The 21,072-nt window shown below is 35.7% G+C and overlaps 1 non-coding gene across 1 annotated transcript; it reads right to left on the reverse strand.

The window, feature by feature from the left end:
* Positions 1-19,804: 19,804 nt before the first annotated feature.
* On the reverse strand, positions 19,805-19,876 carry TRNAC-GCA (transfer RNA cysteine (anticodon GCA)). The gene has a single exon. It is a non-coding gene; the product is annotated as a tRNA-Cys (tRNA).
* Positions 19,877-21,072: the final 1,196 nt, after the last annotated feature.

A 21,072-nucleotide genomic window follows, 5' to 3' on the forward strand; every position in this document is an offset into this window, starting at 1 on the left:
TTTTCCTTCCCTGTCTGCAATTCCTCTGCCAGCACTACCACCTGAGAATTTACAGAATGCCTAATCTGTCATTATGGTATCCTATATATCATCCCCTAAGGTCAAGGGCTTCCCTTGTGGCTCAGCTGGTAAAGAATCCACCTGCAATGCAGGAGACCTGAGTTCGATCCTTGGGTTGGGAAGATCCCCTGGAGAAGAGAAAGGCTACCCACTCCAGTATTCTGGCCTGGAGAATTCCATGGACTGTACAGTCCATGGGGTCGCAAAGAGTCGGAGACGACTGAGCAACTTTCATTTCACTTCAAGCTCAAGGGATCCACCTCATGTCAAAGTAAGAGTGACAATGGGTAAACAACAATGGGATTTTCAACATCTGTACTTATGTGCCCTTCTTACTCAGAGACAGCCGGTCAAATATAATGATGGAATGAACTGTTCAACACTCTGTTAAGTTCATAGCTCCAGGAAAACAGTCTTACAGTCCAGTCATCTGGAGTGTGATCTATACACTAAACGTGCATCTGGTATGTGATGTCCGCAGTGAGCGGGATACGTAGATCCATGAAATGAAGGGCAGCAGTACACTTAGTCTTTCTTACCATCATTCCCAGTTGCCCATTTGCAGAATTTGTGCTCCCATCCCTGCAGTTTCAGATTCCTCAGCTGAGAGGGCCTCAACCCTAAGGGAAGAAAACTTCTTCTCGAGATAATAAATATTCTATGACTTCTACCTGATCTCTGTAATTATCTTATTCTAGTAACCCATAGAAAAAGAAATTAAATATATTGCTGGGGCTAGTTAACCCTTAATACTACTAAGAACAACATTTTTCTCTACAAAGTGGGGTCTTGGAGGAGTGTATCTGGTTATGCTGACTATATACTGAAATACCTCAAGTTTTATTCTAAAATAATAGCTGGGGAGTATGACAACATCGTCTCACTAGGGCAAGAGATCTATGGATACAGTCTCCCCAGGGAAGTAGGTCTGAGTCACCTAAACAGATAGTCCAGGACAGCCTAACTGCTAGCTGAGGGTATAGAAAGTCTAGATTTAGTAGTAGAGGCATGAGATGATAGGTATCAATTACCATCCCAATTCTAGTTTCAGTGAGGCTGTAGCTATTTTTCTCTAAGTCTCTTGTTTTTAAGCCATTGCCGAGAATTTGTCTGGCTCAATCCAGAAGTTGACTCTGTTACTGATTGGACTTAATGAAGGTTTTGAATAGATCTGAGTACTGCAATGTGGGAACTAAATTCGATGCCTTTTGCCTCACAATTCCAAATCTTCTCAGCCTGACCAAATATTCAAGGCAGCATTTCGTCTAACACAGATGTTACCTGACAAACTTTTCTCTCTCACAACTCTTGTTTCCCATTCAGCAGTTTTCCTGATTTTGTGGTGTTGACTGCATATGCAAACCTGATTGGCACTCGTGTATTTGTACCATGGATATATAGAAGAGCTAATGTCTCCTAGGACCATCTTGGATAAATGTGTAGGGAGATCACATATCCTCAGCAGGTCCAGATAGATTTGAATTATACCAGTTGTGCCAGCATTGTTATTAACACTTTCTCCTCTGACTGTTACAATTGCCCTGTTTTACATAATGAAGTACATGATTGCATTACTACTGGGCATAGGAGCTGATAGATAAATGCTTCTCTCATGCTCAGTCTAGGTGGATGGCCCAGAGAGACACTGAATATGAAAAACTTCTTAGATGTCCCATATTATTGAATAAGCATTCATACTTAGTGTTGGAAAACTCAGTGATACTTTCTGTATTGGCTTTTCTTGCTCCCTTTTGAACTCTCATTGTCCCTTACTCCTCTGAGATAACATTTTCAAATAAATTTCAAACTCATATATGACAAAAGATCCAAGTCCTTATCTCAGGTTCTGCTTCAAGGAGAATCTAGACTATGTTGACTTGGGTTCAACGAGTGATAATACCTCTGATCTGGCTGATCATTGCAGGATGATAAATCACCCCAAAATTTAGTGGCTTAAAATAATAAAAGTTGATTTTATTGCTCTTGTTTACAGCACAGCTGAGGTTCAGCTCCTCTGGGCTACACTTAGCCAGGCAGCTTGCTTGTTCCCCAAGTCTGAGAATCAGCTAAAGTAGTTGTGCTCACAGAATCTTTCATTCTCCTTGGACTACAGACTAACCAAGGCATGGTTTTCTATGGCAGTACCAAAGGAACAAGAAGGTGAACAGAAACATATGGATTTATTTAAAACCTAGGCCTATAGGCAGCACACTGTGACTTATATTCACGTGCTATTGGTCAAAGCAAGTCACATGTCAAGTCCAAAATCAAGGGGCAGGGACATATATTCCACCGGCAATGAAGCAGTAGCAATTGTATATACACATGGAAGGGAAGAGGAAGGGACTGAAGGTAATAAACCCATGTACCATGTGATTATGAAAGACGTACCAGCGCATTGTCAGTGAAAGAAAAAACTGTGCAGTATTTCTGGTAATGATGACAATTTTCCAATAAGTAAATTCTACTTGCTGGAAACTCGGATGAAATTTGTATTTGCTATATTTAATGTGGGGTTTCCCTGGTGGCTCAGAAGGTAAAGTATCTTCCTGCAATGCAGAAGGACCCAGGTTCCATTCCTGGCTCAGAAAGATTCCCTGGAGAAGGAAATGGCAACCCAATCTAGTATTCTCTCCTGAGGAATTTCATGGACAGAGGAGCCTGGTGGGCTACAGTCCCCGGGGTCGCAAAAAGTCAGACATGACTGAGTGACTAACACTTCCACTTTCAATCACCATTAAAACTCCATGTAATAGTTTGTACATTTCATAAATGAAGGACAATACTGGAGAAGTCAGAAAAGTTATTTAAGCAGCTAAATTCCAGATTTTAGAGTTTATGTGCTGTGACCTCTTTATTGTGTCTAGGAAATAGGATACTATCATAATTATTATGCATAGAAAATATCTCAATCTTCAGGGTTAAAAAGATTAGACTAGAAGAGGAGATGCATTAATGAAATACATTTATTTTCACTGGGGCCTAAGCAATTTACCCTATAATTTAAAGAGATCATAGTGGGCCTCATAGTAAATAATACTCCTAAAATAGTGAGCCTTGCAGAGCAATTGGTGTTCATTAAAATTCAGTGTTGGAAGCAGCAGGTGGTGGGCAGTTCCATGGAACAATTTCTCAGTGTCCTTCTATGCCTGAAGCAAAACAATTTTTGTCACAAGATACTAGGTGCTACCTACTCCCAGTTGTAAGTTATCATTGTGTAAAACTTCTTCTATATTTATATGAATATATTCAAGAGATTTGAACTGAATTATTTGAATATAGTTCTGCTAAAATATACTGTTTCTTACTATGTTGTAGAAGGAAAATGTATTCATTTCCCTATTTTTCTTTTGAAAAGCAATTCATTTGCAGGCAAAAGGGTATTCCTTTTTTTTTTCCAGAGGGAAGTGCATTTCTGAATATCTTGGAAATATACATATGTAGTATAAAGTGAAAAAACAATTTTGTGTTGGAGTAAGAGACTAAGAAAACTGTTGTACTTCCTTCAATGTGCTTTTCCTGACAGAAAGTAAACGTGATATGTGTACTGAATTTCCCTTCATGGAACTCCAATTCCTACCTCTCCCTCATCAAAACGGAAAAGAAAAAAATACAGTCTACATTTTTTTGGAATGATTTAATACTTCTATCCTTTTCAAAGCACAATGAAGTGTTGAGCAAAATATTTAGATTTGTAGTATCTTTACGAAAAATAAGCAGTTCTATAAATAATATAGGGCTTAACCATCTAGTTAACTGTCAAAGTCTGTGCAGTTACAGCTTAAACGATTGTGTTCAAGAGAAACCTTTTATGTCTTTAAGATTGAAATACACATAAAATTATAGCAGATATTTTGTCTTTCATTAGATATACTACTGTGTACAGCAAAGAGCTTTTGGCAAAGAGGTTCAGAAGACAAACATTGAGTGTAATGGACCTGCGTTCAAATCCCTGTTTGACCTTTTACAGTTTGTATGATCTTGGCATGGTATTTAATCTTTCCAAATCTCAGGTGCCAGTAAAGCAAAGGTGATAATAACTATATCACAGGGTCATTGTAAGGGTTAGGCAAGACTTTAGAGTTAGTGTCTGACCCAGAGAAAGCCCTTAGGAAGTTATACAAAAGCGTTTATATTTTGATAATATTAGGAGAAATGTCTATCATGGGCAGGGGAAAATGTCTTATTACATATATATATTCCTAAGCAAAAGTTATTTAGAACAGTTGCACATGAAAAAGTATCTGAATAAAAATAAAGGAAACGCGCAAAACAGTAATATCAAGACGACAACACCTCTATGTTTGTTTATCTTATATCTTTAAATAATTGCATTAGTTCAATAATCTTTCCTTTAGGGAAAGGAAATCTCTCCTTTAGAGAAAGAATGCCATTAGATGTTTTTTTCATAATAAAGTAATTATATAAAAGTTAAGGGCTTCTCTGATGGTTCAGCAGATGAAGAATCTGCCTGCAATACAGGGGACACAAGAGAAGCAGCTTTGATCCCAGGGTTGGAAAGATCCTCTGTAGGAGACAGAGGATCCTGGGGGGATAGAGTTCAAAGGGTTGCAAAGAATCGGACACAACTGAGCAACTGAGTAGACACACACACTCATGCACATATGCAAGTTATAGTTAATAGGCATGCTTTTCCTGAAAGAGGAAGAAATAGATCAAAATTTGTGGTGCCTGAAGCTTATAAAATTTGGTGGACACACTTCAAGAATTGGCAGGTGAGGGGTCCATATGTATGACACTGGAAAACATTAGGAAGATGGATAGTTTCTTTTTTTCCTTTGGTATCAAGACAGCAGGAGACCTGGGTTAGATCCCTGGGTTGGGAAGATCCCTGGGTTGGGAAAATCCCCTGGAGAAGGGAATGGCAACCCACGTCATTATCGTTGCCCGGAGAAGTCCATGGACAGAAGAGCCTGGCCGGCTACAGTCCATGAGGTCGCACAGTCGGACAAGACTGAGCAACTAACACTTTCATTTTCACTTTCAAAAAGAGAACAGAGGAAATAACAGTCATGAATGAAGAATTCTCCTTGAGGCTATGAGGGGGGAAAAAGTCATGCTCCACACAAAGTTGATTTCATTGCTGAAGGAATTCTGTGGCAGACCTGAGAGAGGTGTTATACCTCTGCCTGTGCCTAATGGGGGTCCTGTTGAATGATACTGTCCCACTGCATAGAACCTGAACTGTTGGTCTCAATGTCTCCCAGGCCATGTGGGCATGTGGCAAATACCTGTGTATATAGAGACTCCCGTCCCCATGCCTCAGCAAAAATGATAGAATAAAGAAAGAGATTCCAATAGGAATGCTAGATACCACGTTAAATGCTACCCTATCAAAAAGCAGAGTCACATTAGATCAAAAAATCCAACTGCATGATGATTATGAGAAAGACAGTTCAAACAAAGTGGCAAGAAATTGTGTTAATGTGCAATATATACAGGAAAATGCAAACTAGAAAACAGGGATGACAAACAGAATTTAGATGCAAGAGATGTAAACAATTTAAAAGGATTCCTAACGATGCTATATCATAAAGATGCAATCGTACACATATATATATATATATATGTATACACTCAGAGAGATGCAATTCACTGTATAAGTAGGCAGTAAAATAGATAGATACTGTATATACTATATATCTCACTGTAGTGAGGTATTAATAATATATATGTATACATACACCCACACCCCCTCACATATATATATATATTTATATAACATTTATCCATTAAGCAATTCAGCAGCAGAATATGCAGTGCAAAATCTTGAAAAAGAAGGATTATTTGATTTAAAAAAATATTTGTGGGGAAAATTTAATATGCTTTTCACAGAATTTGACATGTCAAGTAGAAAAAATATAAAAAGGAATATAAAATTCTGAGTAATAAAATCAATGTTAATACTGAATTCTAATACCAGACTACCCAGGTTCAATCCCCCCTTATCATCTCCTAACTAGATGCTCTAAGACAATTTAGTTGACCACTATGTGCTTCAATTTCCTTGTTTGTTACATTTTGTGGAAAATGATAACACTAATCAAGTTATTGTGAAGATTAAATAAACAACTAATATAAAACATTTACAATACTACCTGGCACATATGTTGGGCTATAAATCTCTCTGTGTCACCATCATCACCATCGTCTCCTAGAAAAATATAAACACAATAAATTGACACAGATTTAAAAATAATTGAAAGTACTAACATAGGAGAAATTGGAGAGGGCAATTTTCATAGCCCACTAAAATCAGTAATTATGGCAATAGCAAAACTGATAATATTTGGTCTGAATGATAGGCTTGTCAATATTTATTTTTTCAAAACTTTAAGAAAAGCTACCACCTAACATCATCATCATTTAATTTATTACATCTCAACTTTGTAAGATATTTTACATGAAATAAAACATACTCATTTATAGAGTATGAAAGCATCTGTCAAATGTTCATATCTCTGTAACCTCAATCACAACCAAAACCAATATTTTCATCACTTGAAAAATTCCCTGATGTCCAACTGCAATTAATCTCTCTCCACCTCAGCCTTAAGCAAACATTCTTTGTTTTCTGTCACTATCAAATTGCTGTGGCTTTCCTTGAATATCTTTCTTAATAGCATACTATTTTCTAGATTAATCTAAGTAATAAGTATTAACAAATTTTGTCTTTTTAGTGCTAACAAGTATTATATTTGTGAAAGTAGTGCAATGTTTTAATCCATTAATCTTCTGATAAACATTTGTGTGGTTTCCAACTTTTGCCTATTAGAAATAATTGCTCTGAATCTTCATTGCACAACTTTGTGTGGACATATGCTTTTTTTTCCTTTTGAGAAACTATATAGGAGTAGAGTTTCTTGGTAATAGTATTTTAGGAAACTGCCAAATTGTTTTTCAAAGTAGTTTTAACTCTTTAAACTCTTAGCAACCCAGGTGTAAGAATTTCAGTTGACTCACATCCTCAAAAACACTGGTATTTTCACTGTTCTGAATTTTAGCTTTCTAATTGGTAAAAGGTGAAAGTGAAAGTCACTCAGTCATGTCTGACTCTCTGTGACCCCATGTACTAAACAGTCTGTGGAATTCTCCAAGCCAGAATACTGGAGTATTCTAGGGGATCTTCCCAACCCAGGAATTGAATTGGGGTCTCCGGCATTGCAGGCAGATTCTTCACTAGCTGAGCTACCAGGGAAGCCCTGTGTAGTGGTATTTCACAGTCATTTTAATTTGCATTTTCCTGATGAATAATGATGCTGAACACCTATTTTTATGTGCTTAAAAGTTATTCACATATTTTTGGTGAAATGTCTGTTTACATATTTTTAAATTGTTTTAGTTGGTGTTCTTCTTGTTATTGAGTTCTTTAAATTAGAATTAAATTTCCTTAATGATATCTTTCAAAGATCATTTTCCATTTTGATGAAGGCCAATATTTTATTTTTCTCTATGTTTTGTGTTATTGCATTTAAATGTGTACGTATGTGTGTCCTAAGAAATATTTTCCTACCCCCAAAACTTGCATATTTTCTTCTAGCAGTTTTAAAGTTTTACTTTTAGATTTGTGATCCATTTCAAATTTTATGTTTAGGTTTGTGATTCATTTTCCTGGTGTATGTATAGTGAGTTAATTTATTCCAAATTCCAAACAAATATCCATTTGCTTAAACACTGTTTCTTAAATATGACATTTTAATCATAATTATCTTGGAAACTTTGTCTAAAATAGATTGATCATGTAAGTATAGTTCTATTTTTAAATGTTCTTTTATGTTCTGTTGAACTGTTCTGCCAAAACAACACTGCTATGATCACTTTAGGAGAGTTCAGTTCAGTTCAGTTCAGTTCAGTCGCTCAGTCGTGTCCGACTCTCCGCGACCCCATGAATCACAGCACGCCAGGCCTCCCTGTCCATCACCAACTCCTGGAGTTCACTCAAACTCATGTCCACAGAGTCAGTAGTAAGTGTTAAAATCAGAAAAAACAACTTCCATTTTGCTCTTTATCATTTTGATTTTACTTTTAATAGCTATTTTCATTCTATTAAATTTTATTGTCATGACAACTGCCACAAGAAAACCAGCTGAGATTTTGATTAGAATTATTTCAAATCTAAAAACCTATTTATAGATAATTGAATCTTAAAAATATTAAATTTTCTCATCCATGAACATGGTATATTTCTTTCTTTCTTTAAGTTTTAGTTTATTTCTCTTGGTACTTCACTGTAGTTTTTAGTGTACAGACCTTAGTTTAGTGTACAGACCTTAGACCCCAGTGACTAAAGAATAAGAATTTGAGAAGTGAAATGAAAGTTATTCAATCATGTCTGACTCTTTGTGACCCCATGACCTGTCCATGGAATTCTCCAGGCCAGAATACTGGAGTAGGTAGCCTTTCCTTTCTCCAGGGACTCTTCCCAACCCAGGGATTGAACCCAGGTCTCCTGCATTGCAGGCGGATTCTTTACCAGCTGAGCCACAAGAATATGAGAAGATCCCAGCAAATGTTTCTAAGAAGGAAGCTAGTGAGATATGGAGCAGTAGGGAGAAAAAGCCAATTAAATTGGATTCAAGATATAAAGTAAAAGGATGACTTGAAGAGCATGAGCATAGACAATTCTTTCAGGGTACTTTACTGTAAGAAGAGGCAGGAAAATGACAGAGGTAGGTGGAAGACAATGTGACATCTGAAAGATTGTTGAGTTTTAATCTCCATGCTGTAATGACATAGAAGAGGGGCAGAATCGGTGATTCTGAAGAGGGACACAAGGAGCTGGAACAATGTCTTGAATACATAAGAGAGCACATTAACTAGAGCACAGTGGAGGACCTGGCTTGGGTAAGGAACATGGTTCACTCAGGGACACAGGAGTGAAGGCAGAGTCCGTGGACACAGGGGCAGGTGTGTGACTGAAAGCAGTAGGGGGATCTCCTAGAGCTGTCTTCTGCTTGTTACTCCCTTCTCAGGGAAATAGAAAGCAAAGCAATTAGCTATCTTTGAATGTGGGGCAGAGGTATTAGAGATTTAGGTCAAGGGGCATCTTTTAAATTAAATGAATTCCTCTTCCTGGAAAAACCCACTACATTATGACTATTTTTCTCATACATCCTCAGAAAAATTCAGCATATTGACATATTGACTGTCAATATTTAGAGATGCCTCTAAATTTAAAAAAAGGTAGAGGTTCATTTAAGGCAATCATCCCTATAAAATGCTTCTTCCATTTTGCCTCTTCAAGAATTGAAAGAATAGTACAGACCATTTTGATTAACCTAGTATTATGAAGCATTAACTCCTCTCTTAAGCCTCTCAGGATGGTAGTTATACCCCGTGTAAAAATGAGGTATATGACTGACATTTTTTACAGAAGAATGTGATCACAGAAATCCATAGAATGTAGTCATAACATGCAGTCACATAAACCTTCTGGCTTATTGGATAAAGGCAAACTGAGTCTGAAAGATACCCATATTTGATTTGTGGATTTTGTTTTCCCAGAATCCATATACTTGAAGATGTTAAAAGTGAATTTCTTTTTATTACAACATGAAAATAAGTGCAAGCAATTTTTCTGCTCTCGTGTTGTAGCCATGTGTGTATGTGTTGATGTCTCTGCATTCAGGTGGTCTCTCTATTTCTTATTTTCGTGCAACAAGCTGTTACTCCCTTCAAAACCAATGGCAAAACCCTAACATATTAAAAAGTTTTGCTGAAAAGTTGGTCACAAAACACAAATAGCATTCTTTTTCTTACAGAGCTGTTTTGCAAACACATACACAGTGGCTCTTGGCCTCAAAGATTATATGTGTGTTACCTGGGAGAGAAGCTCTACTCTTTTGGATTTCACTTTCTTTATGTGCTTACCTATCTTTAGAAGCCTTGTGAACAAATTAAAAAAAAAGAAAAAGGTTTAGAAAGGTTTCAGTGACAGTGCATAAGATCCTTTGATTTGATTTCCCTTTTCTCTTCTCCCTAACTAGTGGCAGAAGTTACAGGCATGCTTCAGAAAGCTTACGTTTGAATACAGTCTAAATCAGGGCAGACCCTTGACTGGCTTAATCTTCACTTGCAAATGACAATGCAGTGAAACCAGAGGAAGAAAAAAAAAATTACTTCTTTTCCTGTTGGAAGCCTAATAAGTAGTTAGCCTGACCCAGTTTTCAATAAGAGATTTTCTGATGACCCAACAGGAGTGACTATCTCTAGTCAAAAAAAAAGGGGAGGGTGAATTTAATCTTTCATGCCACTGGAATGGCAGCTGCTCTTAGTATTCTCTGATTCTGTGAAGGATGACAAAGATAGAGCTGGCTTTTCAATGTAGGGAGAATTTTCCTTTTGAATATTCCAAACGGGAGATTTGCACATGTGCCTCAAGAACTAATTGTCTAGGTTCCGTCAGGAATGCAGCAGTAGAGGAGCGTATTTTATGCTTAAGACCAGAGAGGAGCCACGCAGTACTCAGTGGATAAAAGGCTTGCAGTCCCAGCTGGGAAAAAGAGTCCCATTATCTCCCAGCTGCATAGACGTTCCATACGGCTTGGTTCTGCCTGGATGCACAGCATGCCTGGCTGAGAGCTTGAAACAGAGTTCTGCAGAAAAAAATTGTAAAGATCCCGAGACGTTTCCCTGGTAAGATCTGTAAGTACAAAATTGTGCTGTCTGCTGCAATGAGAATATTGCTGGGCAAGCTGCAGCTTTTCTTTCTTTCAATGTCTTTGTATTAGCATAACAGGTAAAAGCTTGGGCTGGGGGAGAAGTCACTGCTTTATTTATGCTGTGTTTCCATGATGCTGATGCTTAAAATGCATTTATTCCTGTGAAAGAAAATGTATTGAATCTGTATTCGGAAGAGCTTAGGATCAAACCAGGGAAAGAGACTACAGGTATATTTTTCAGTGTTGCATTAGTCTTTGCTGCAGTAAAACTAACCGGCAAGACGGAATGACAGTGCTAATTCTAGTACTTTCAGATGGCTTTACGCCCTTTCTGTACCGGCAAATGGAAGATGTGATTGCTAAATTTTTTCATCAAAGGGTAAAGGGGTGGGGTTTACAGTGTCCAACGGATGGTTTAAAGGAATGTTTAGGAAAAGTTTCCTTGGGGAGGGTTTCGGTTAGGGAAGCAAAGTAAGACTGGAGGTCACATAAGCTTGCAAAATTCATCTGTTATTTTGCCACTTATGTAGCTTCTAGATAATAGATTCTGGAGTTGCCATTTATAATAGTTAAGCTTGTCAGTATTAAGGTATGTATAATACTTTATGGAAAGTTTCAAAAGTTGATGACTTGGAAACAAAACTTTTAAGAGCTCTGAGATTAGCCACATATAACCCGTTATGTTAATGGAATACTGTCAACATTGGGAGTTTGGGGGAAAATTGGAATTCATAGTTTTGTTTCTCCAATTGTAAACTACTTATGTTTAAATAATCAGCATCCTGACTATGTCCTCAGAGAAACATTCACAGAATGACTAAATAGAAGTTATACCAAGAGAGAAAATAGGAAGAACAGTAGAATTACACAGAATCAATTTGGAAAATGAGGTATTCATAATCTTATCTACAGTGGCAATGTTTTTCAGAGATCTTTGTAAAAAAAAAGAAGCCATATGTTGAATACTGAATTGCTTGTTTTGAACAATTTTCATTTATCTGATGGGTTTGTTTATCATCTTCTTTATTCTTGTTTTTTAAGGCTTTGCCAATTTATGTGTATTGTATTTTATAGGAAAAAAGATATTTAAGCACACTGTCCCTTACCTCTCCCTTCTCTCATACATGTAAACCTACACAAATTCACAAAACAAACAGACACATACAAAAATACTGACATGATTTGTATAACAAACAGAAATACAGAGCTATTTCATCTTTGATGCTTCAGTGATTTTTTAAAAGCAATATCATGGCTATGCAGTCCAAAGATTATAAAAAGATAAATCTGCAAACTTTTATATAAGGCCTTATATGAGGTTATATAAATGCATAACTTATCACATCTTATAAAAAAAAATCTCATCAACTATAGTGCATGACTTCCTTTGAGCATTTCTAGTGAAGTTCCAAAATACTTTTTTTTTTAATTCTCCGTGTAACTTTTCTTAATGAAAACAAATTTAAATTGTCATTTAGCAAATTGTTACACATTTGGTCCAGACTTAGTGAAGGAAGAAGGTTATGACTTTTAAGCAAATAATATTTGCTTATTATTCACTTATGTATTTATTTTAACATCATATTAGAATACAGTAGCATATAGTATATCCATTAAAAATAACTCAAGCTAAACCCAAAAGTTTGAAAAAGAACTCTCAACACCCATAATGACAATTATAAATTTAAAGACTATCATTGGAGATACCCAATGCTGATTCACTGAGTAAGAAAGACTTTAGTAAGAATGACTTCTTACCATATATTTATTTTTTATATTTCTACAAATAAGTATTTACATAATATGATCAATGATGATGATGATAGACAGATAGATAGATAGATGACTGATAGATCCACAGACAGACGTTCTTTTAAAAAGACATGATCTTACCCTACTCTGGCAAAGGTATTCAATTTAAGATTTGAACTAAGCAGGGAAAAAAGAATGATGATATAAAGCTGAAAAAAATGACAAAATTGTAGGTATTCATTTCTTTACAAGAGAAAGATTAGTTCCAGAAAAAATTGCCTTCGAGTTAAGAACAACAATTATAAAATTATTAATAGTTTGAAGTCATTTTTAGAATGAATGTTTAAATATTAAACTATCTCTTATAAGTCCTTGTTGTGATAAAGAAATTAGCACATGGACTTTATCGCTCTTACACATATCACCTGATTTTTAATTATTGTATCAGTTTTATATTACTGAGATTTACAGTATTTATATTCTGGTTTAATTCCTACAGTATTCATTTGGACTTATTTCACGTTTGAAAAGATTCAGTCCTTACCAATCGTTCAATTTACCCTTCCTGTATTCTTTACTTTGAATCTTCATTTCTTGGGTTGCTAGAGTTCATTTTTAACCTTCCATCAAAGAAACTGTCATAGATGCTGTATTTTCTGTGTGAAAATGTTTCTTCCGTTTGCTTTAAACATGGAAGACAAGTTACCTTTCTTGAATCAAATTTATTTTTTTCCCTTCAGAGGTTTGTAAATATTTATAAACAATGCTGAGGATATTTCCCGTATTGAATGTTTCTGTCCAATAGTTTTTAGATATATTTGAAGTTTTCATCCTTGTATATAACTTTCTTTTATTGTGATGGATAGCCACATGATTCCTATTTGTTTGGTTGTTTGTTTTTGCCAGAATATGTTCTGAAGTTGGTCAGTCTTCATCAACATGGCTTGAGGATAGTGTACCCCACTGATTTGAGATGATTTTATTTCAATTTTTTTTGTTACACTATGTATTTGATGTTTTCCCCCCAGAGAATGTGGAGATTGTTTTTATATTGCTTCTTTTTCTATAGGAACACCAATTATGGGCATGTTGGGTCTCATGAGTCTGTCTTCAATATCTATTATATTATCCAAATTATTTTTAATTTTATACATTTTCAGTTCACTTTGATTTTCTTTTAAAAAATATATGCAGAAGATACTAACTCTATGTAAGAGTAACTGTCTAAGCACTTCTTCCAAACTGGGGCTGATTCCTCTTGAGATTGACATTTTTTACCTGCACTTCCCCTTTCTTCACCTGTTTGATCTTCTTTTTCTTTTAAAATAGGCAGAGGTGTAGGCACAGGCAGAAGAGAGGTGATAATTAAGGCACTGAAACAATTTTGTATGATACTATAGTGGCAGATACATATCATTATATAGTTGTCATAATCCTAAAAATGTATAACAAGAATCAACCCTAATATGAACTATGAATTTTGAATGATAGTAATGTAACAGTGTAAGTTAAACAATTGCAACAAACTGTAGAACCATGTATCACTATGGAAGCATACTTTGCTTGTAGGGTAGGCTGTTCAAGTGTGTTGGGGCAGGGAGTACAAGGTATCAGGTTTAGAGGCAAACTGCATCTTCCTAAAAGTAAGAGAAGGAGAAAGTAATTATCACTTTATCCTGATGTACCTTCAAGTCTATTTTTTTTTCAGCAGTGATGAAAATGTGCTTCATAGTCTGTTTTGGGATAATGTCTACTCACATTTTTCATTGAAGACGGGGGGTTTTGTTTTGTTTTCTATCCTACCATCACCACTATATTTTTCTTTCTTCCTTGTTGTTTCTGTAAAATGACAGAGGAATAGAAATCTCTTTAATAAGCTTTAAGTAAAAATCTTTCAGTTTGAAAAAATTCTTTTAAATGGAAATTTCATTAGAAAATGAAATTATTCTCATTATTCATATTGACAAGAACTGTTTTAGTTAAAATTGAGTTTGAGTACACTGTGTGTTCCAGTATTAAATACTTATTATTGTCAAGGCCTAACACAGGACAAACTAGAGGGAGAAAAAGACACAGAGTCAAGGCCATTCTTTTGTTCTATTAGTCTTTCATGACGGAGTCTATGGCCTACTTACCTATCTTGCAATGAATCCTAAGATAATTTACAGTGAATTTGGGTCCTCGTAACATGAATCAAAATTAGCTCTCTCCAATATTTAACAGCAGCAGAGTGGGTATAAAACTGAAGCATAATCGGTTTCCAATTAAATGAATAAATGAATGAAATTACTTAGATATTGATATTTTTAAAGAAGCAATAAAAAAATCATGTATTCAATGAAGTAACAAAATGAATGTTCTTACTGGTAAAATATGTTCCAATTAAGTCACATTCTCTGCATGGGTCTAAAGTGATAAGCAGGATCCTGATGGCAGGCCACTCGAGCTGAAGTGCCATCCATCACCTATATACCTGCTCTTCTCTACATCCAGCACAGAATAGCCTTGTGGTCTTAGGTGAGTTACTTAGCCTCTCTATACCTTGGTTTCCCCATCTCTAATGGAAAGAAAAATACTTCATAGTATTAGCAAGAGGATTAAATGGGTTAATATGGAAAACACCTTGGAAGAAAGCCTTGAAATTAATAGGCAATCTTTGTAGTAGTTTTTAAATCATTTTTATCTTAGTATCACTACTATAACATTTATCTAAAAAACTTCGGGACTGAGAAGCAATAATATAAAACAATGAAAATAATGAAATTACAATTATCATCTAATCAATTATATTGGTTATTTAGTATAAAATTGAATTTGGAGGTATAAATCACAGTTAGATACAAAAATGGAGGTTAAGGAGCATTAAGAGAAGCTTTAGAGATGCTGGCCCTCAGATCCATATAGCTTAAAAACAGAAGTGATGTTTCTGCATACACCAAACAATCAGACCTGATCTAGAGTAAGAATTTATTTAATTTTCTGATTATAAATGCAATACACTTTTTAAAAAAAGCACTTTAAGCGAAACAAACACACCCACAAAAAAGCCATAATTCCTTTCACCAAAGAAATCTATGGCAAGATGCTTATGAATTTCTTTCCTGTTGTTACTAAGAATTTTCTTTTATATTTAAAAAAAAATTAAAATTTTAATGTTCTAAAAAATAACACATACACCTGGAAACAACAGTAATGAAATTTGAAACCACAGGAAGCATTCTAGACTAAAAAATACCTCCCTGCACCCTTCCAGTCCCACTTCCCAGAGATGAATTCAACAGTTTATTGTATTTATTGTTTACTGCCTTTTATTGATCAATTATTCTTTATACATTTTTACTATCTTAAAAATTGGATATTCTCTTTATTGAATTTCAGTAAAAATTAACACCCTAACATAATATATAACTTTATATTTTCTAAAGAGCTGAAGATAATACATCTGTCCTCTCACCAACAGGATAATGACTTGTTTAAATTTTCCCCAAGATATTTTACCTAGTGTCTACCTTTCTATTTTATTTTCAGTTTATTTTTAAACTGTTTCCAACATTTTTGTCAGTGTTTACTGAGATATATGACATGTTTTTCTGACATTTATTTACTACATCTTCTAGCTCCATACATGCATTTCGTGGATTCATTTCCTGTATACTAGAGATCACTTGCAGGTGATTCTAGAAACAGTATTAAACTCTCTTAAAATTTATGCCGAGAAAATTACTTATTTTTCTTATATCTACAGTAATTGTATAGCTGGTTACAGAACTTGATAATGACCGATACCTGATATTTTTTTCTCTCAACCATTTTTGCATATTCTGTCTGATGACTTTCTGGAATATAATTTTTTGCTCATGAAAAGACTGCTCCTAGTCTAATTATGACTCTGAAGATATATGTCTTTAACTTTTGTAGATTTTAGGAAATTTTCCTTGCATCGATGTCTTTGGGTTTACCACAGTAGAGTATGTAGGTGTGAATTTTTTTTAAAAATATATCTCACTTAGGACTCCACCATCTCCTAAATCTGTTTTTTCTCAATTCTGAAAAATTCTCAGCTACTCTATATTTAATATTTCTTCCCCTCCATCTCTTTATATTTTTTTTCCTTCAGGATACTCATTAATTATTTGATTCTTCTATTCTTCTGTGTCTTATTTTATATGTTTTTATATTTTCCTTTTTTGTGTTGTAGTCTTTGTGATTTTCTCAGATCTACACTTCATATATTTATTTTGCTTTTTAGCAAAATAAATTTTAATTAATTAACTTATTTTTGGCTGTGCTGGGTCTTCATTGCTATGTGGGCTTTTTCTTTAGTTGTGGTGCATAAAGGATACTCTCCAGTTATGGCGTGTGGGCTTCTCATTGCAGTGGCTTCTCTTATTGCAGAGCACAGACTCCAGACATGTTGGCTTCAGTAGCTGCAGCGCGTGGACTGAGTAGGGATCTAAAGCACACAGGCTGAGTAGTTGTGGTGCACAGGCTTAGTTGCTCAGTGGCATGTGAGATCTTCCCAACTCAGGGGTTGAACCCATGTTTCCTGTTGGCAGGAAGATTCTTTCTCACTGAACCAGCCAGGAAACCCTCAAAAAATATTTTTAGATTTCTATTATTTCTACTGGTTTTTTTTGTTTGTTTGTTTTTTAATTCTCTTGGATGGCATCATCGAATCGATGGACGTGGGTTTTGGTGGACTCCGGGAGTTGGTGATGGACAGCTGAGGCCTGGCATGCTGCGGTTCATGGGGTCGCAAAGAGTTACACAACTAAGCGACTGAACTGAACTGAATTCTGTTTGTGACTAACAGTTTCTCTTCCATCCTTTAGCTCTCCAAAAATTTAACTAAGCTTATTTCAGAATTGAATTTTGTTTGTTTGACTAGTTTTAATTTTTAGAGGCAAATTCTTCCATTACTGGTGTCTGCTGGACCTCCCTCATGGTGGCCCATTCATTATCTGTCTATGATTTCCTTTTGGGACAAATTCACCTGCAGCAGATGTTGCTTTCCATCTAAGAGGCCAGCATTATGTGAGTTGAGGATGCTTCTCTGTAACATTGCTTCACTTTTGCCTAGAGTGGCTCTACAATTTTTCCTGTTTTAGACTACTTTCTGTGTTCACTTTTTGGCCTAAAATTACCTCATCATGCAGATGGGATAAATTTGAGCCCTACCACCAAGTGTGTCATAAACTTGGTGTTCTGGCTGCCTATGAGAGAATCTTTTTCTACCAGATAAGCACAGTCTTTCAAGATTCCCTATTTCATGCAGGATCCATTTTACCTTGGGTTATTTTGGCTTTACCACTTCCTCACCAGTCTACATTTGAATTTTCTCTTCATTTTTGGTCCCCTGAACATTTTTCATTGACAACTTTAGTTTTATATATATGTATGCATATATATATATGTATATATGTATTTGTTTTTAAAGTATATTATACGTAGAGAGCATTTTATGTGCCAGTGGTAGAAATGATACCATTCTCACTATATCACATAATATCATATACTTTCATGTTGGCTGGGCTTTTCCTTATATTTTCTGTCTTTTAGAAAGTCATCAATTTTTCTGGCTTGCTGGTAGTTTTTTTCTGATACTCTTATTATTTCATATATATCTTTTGCTATGTTTTGGATCAATTCTATGGTATGTTAGGAATGGAGGCATACACTCATTCCAAAATATTAATCTGAAAGTTGATTCTGAAATTTAAAAACAGATTTTTTTTAACAGAAATGAAAGATTACTTTCCTTAATTTTTAAGTAATTCTTAGATCCTCACGTTATCTAATAAAGAATGGATAATGCTAAAAAGAATCCGCCTGAAATGTGGTAGACCTGGGTTCTACCCCTGGGTTGGGAAGATCCCCTGGAAAAGGGCATGGCAACCCATTCCAGTTTTCTGCCCTGGAAAACCCCATGGTCAGAGGAGCATGGCGGGCTTACAGTCCATGGGGCCACAGAGCGAGACCCAGCTGAGCAGCTAAGCACAGCACACAAAATCGACTGTAGCGGCATTTCCACTGGTTCCACAGACATTAATTTAACTCACTGAAATGTCTGATTCAGTCCAAAAGGACAGTTCAATCAATGAGAAAATATGCTAAGTGACACTCTAGAATTTAGCTAGAATATGTGAAAGTTTGTGTATTCTTTGAGAGTAGTTGTTATATTAATTCTTTAAGTTTGCTGCTGCTGCTGCTAAGTCACTTCAGTCGTGTCCGACTCTGTGTGACCCCATAGACGGAAGCCCACCAGGCTCCCCCGTCCCTGGGATTCTCCAGGCAAGAACACTGGAGTGGGTTGCCATTTCCTTCTCCAGTGTGTGGAAGTGGAAAGTGAAAAGTGAAAGTGAAGTCGCTCAGTCGTGTCCGACCCTTAGCGACCCCACGGACTGCAGCCTACCAGGCTCCTCCATCCATGGGATTTTCTAGGCAATAGTACTGGAGTGGCTTGCCATTGCCTTCTCCGTCTTTAAGTTTAATGATGAGCAATTTCTTAAAATGTAGAAGCAATTATTCAAAATGGTTTTTAGCAGAGCAATTTCTAATGACACAGTAAAACTGAGTGCTAAACAGATCATTCTTTTAGGTGAGTTCTGCTGATTGGAAGTGAAGATACTGGATTGGATGAATTTTAAAAGTTTTTTTAGTCTTCTTTTAAAGCAGCAAGGAGAAACTCAAATATGATGTATTTCAAAGTTTCTAGTAATTTTGCAGTCTTGTGTATAAAAAGCCTTTATGGACACTTTACTTTCAGAGCTTTTATTCATTTATTATTTCCAAATTTAATTTATTTGGCTTCTTTTACATTTGCATGACTAACAGGGCTGTGTAAGAAACTGTATAGAGGCTTTTATAGTATCTTTGCAAGTACCAGGAGTGTATTATAGTTGTTAGAATGGAGCTCTTAGCCAAAGAACATAATTTTCCTCTCTGGCGTCTGTCAAATTCCTCCAGTCAGTAAAGAGCAGCAAATGAAAGAAGTCAGAAACCAGATATGCTGATACTTTTCTATTGACTATTATAAAAGTAAATTAAGAAATTCCTTAAAGCTTTATTGAGATGAAAAGCTTGCAACTACTCAAGGATTGACAGAGGTGATTTTTCCCCAAACATGTAACATTAAGATGTTTTCTAGGCTTTTAATCTTGTTAGCAAATTCTTAGAAGTAGAAGTGAAGTCACTCAGTCGTGTCCGACTCTTTGGGACCCCATGAATTGTAGCTTACAAGGTTCCTCTGTCCATCCAATTTTCCAGGCAATAGTACTGGAGTGGGCTGCCATTTCCTTCTCCAGGGGGTCTTCCCCACCCAGGGATCGAACCTGGGTCTCCTGCATTGCAGGCAGATGCTTTACCATCTGAGCCACCAGGGAAGCCCCTGGTGGGTTTCTTAAACATGCTCAATTGTGAATCCATGGTGCTCACAGGTATGTTAATTCTGACATTGTTATATATATATATATATATATATATCAACACAAAAGTGTGTATTTAAGTGTCATATTAAAATTAAGTTCTCTTAAAATAATACACTTTTTTTCAGAGATGCTACCATTATTATTATTTTGTGCCAGTGATGTCTATACAGATTGCTTCCTGTCAAGCTATAAGGAGAGCACTTTGATGGGGAAAGCTCTGTCTTAGTTGACTGTACTCTAGTTTCATCTATTGTTATAAGATGTTCAGAGTGACAGAAGCAGTTTTCTTATAGAAAAAGAGAGAATGGAATTTAAAAGAAAAACAATCTATTTGCCCTGTGTGGCTCAACATAGAAAACTAGAAGAGAAGTTTTCATACATTTACACATACACGTCCATCATCTCCACAATACTTGAGACAATTTCTGTTACCAGTAGTGGTTTCTTCACTTAAAAGGTGAAAGTCATCTTCCACAAAGAAACAAGGAACAACAGAAAAATCATTATATGCCATTGACATTTCAAGACTTATAAATATATCTTTGGATATCCTAAAGTATATTTTTAAAGAGTTTTAGCTTCTTTTCTTTCATGCCTTTATTTGTACATGATATTATTTCAGTTTATCCAAAAAATCTGGTTAATTCAGATCAATAATTTTAAATAATTATAATACTGACTGCATTGCTGCTGCTGCTGCTAAGTCACTTCAGTCGTGTCCGACTCTGTGCAACCCCATGGACGGAAGCCCACCAGGCTCCCCCATCCTTGGCATTCTCCAGGCAGGAACACTGGGAGTGGGTTGCCATTTCCTTCTCCAATGCATGAAAGTGAAAAGTGAAGTTGCTCAGTCATGTCAAACTATTAGCAACCCCATGGACTGCAGCCTACCAGGCTCTTCCACCCATGGGATTTTCCAGACAAGAGCACTGGAGTGGGATGCCATTGCCTTCTCCAACTGACTATAATTCAATAAAATGTACTGATAATAAAGCAATAGTAAAAGGAATTTTCAAGTTTAATTAAATAACATTTCAGAACACTAAATTTTTCAATATTTTCTTTTCAAATTATTGAAAGCATGTGATGCATAAATTTACAATAATTGTCTTTTAGACAGTACTTTGTTTTAATGGAAATTTGGACCATAT

Source organism: Moschus berezovskii, chromosome 24 (assembly GCF_049115385.1).
Source record: "Moschus berezovskii isolate FMDL1 chromosome 24, NW_MosBer_1.0, whole genome shotgun sequence".
Taxonomy (NCBI): domain Eukaryota; kingdom Metazoa; phylum Chordata; class Mammalia; order Artiodactyla; family Moschidae; genus Moschus; species Moschus berezovskii.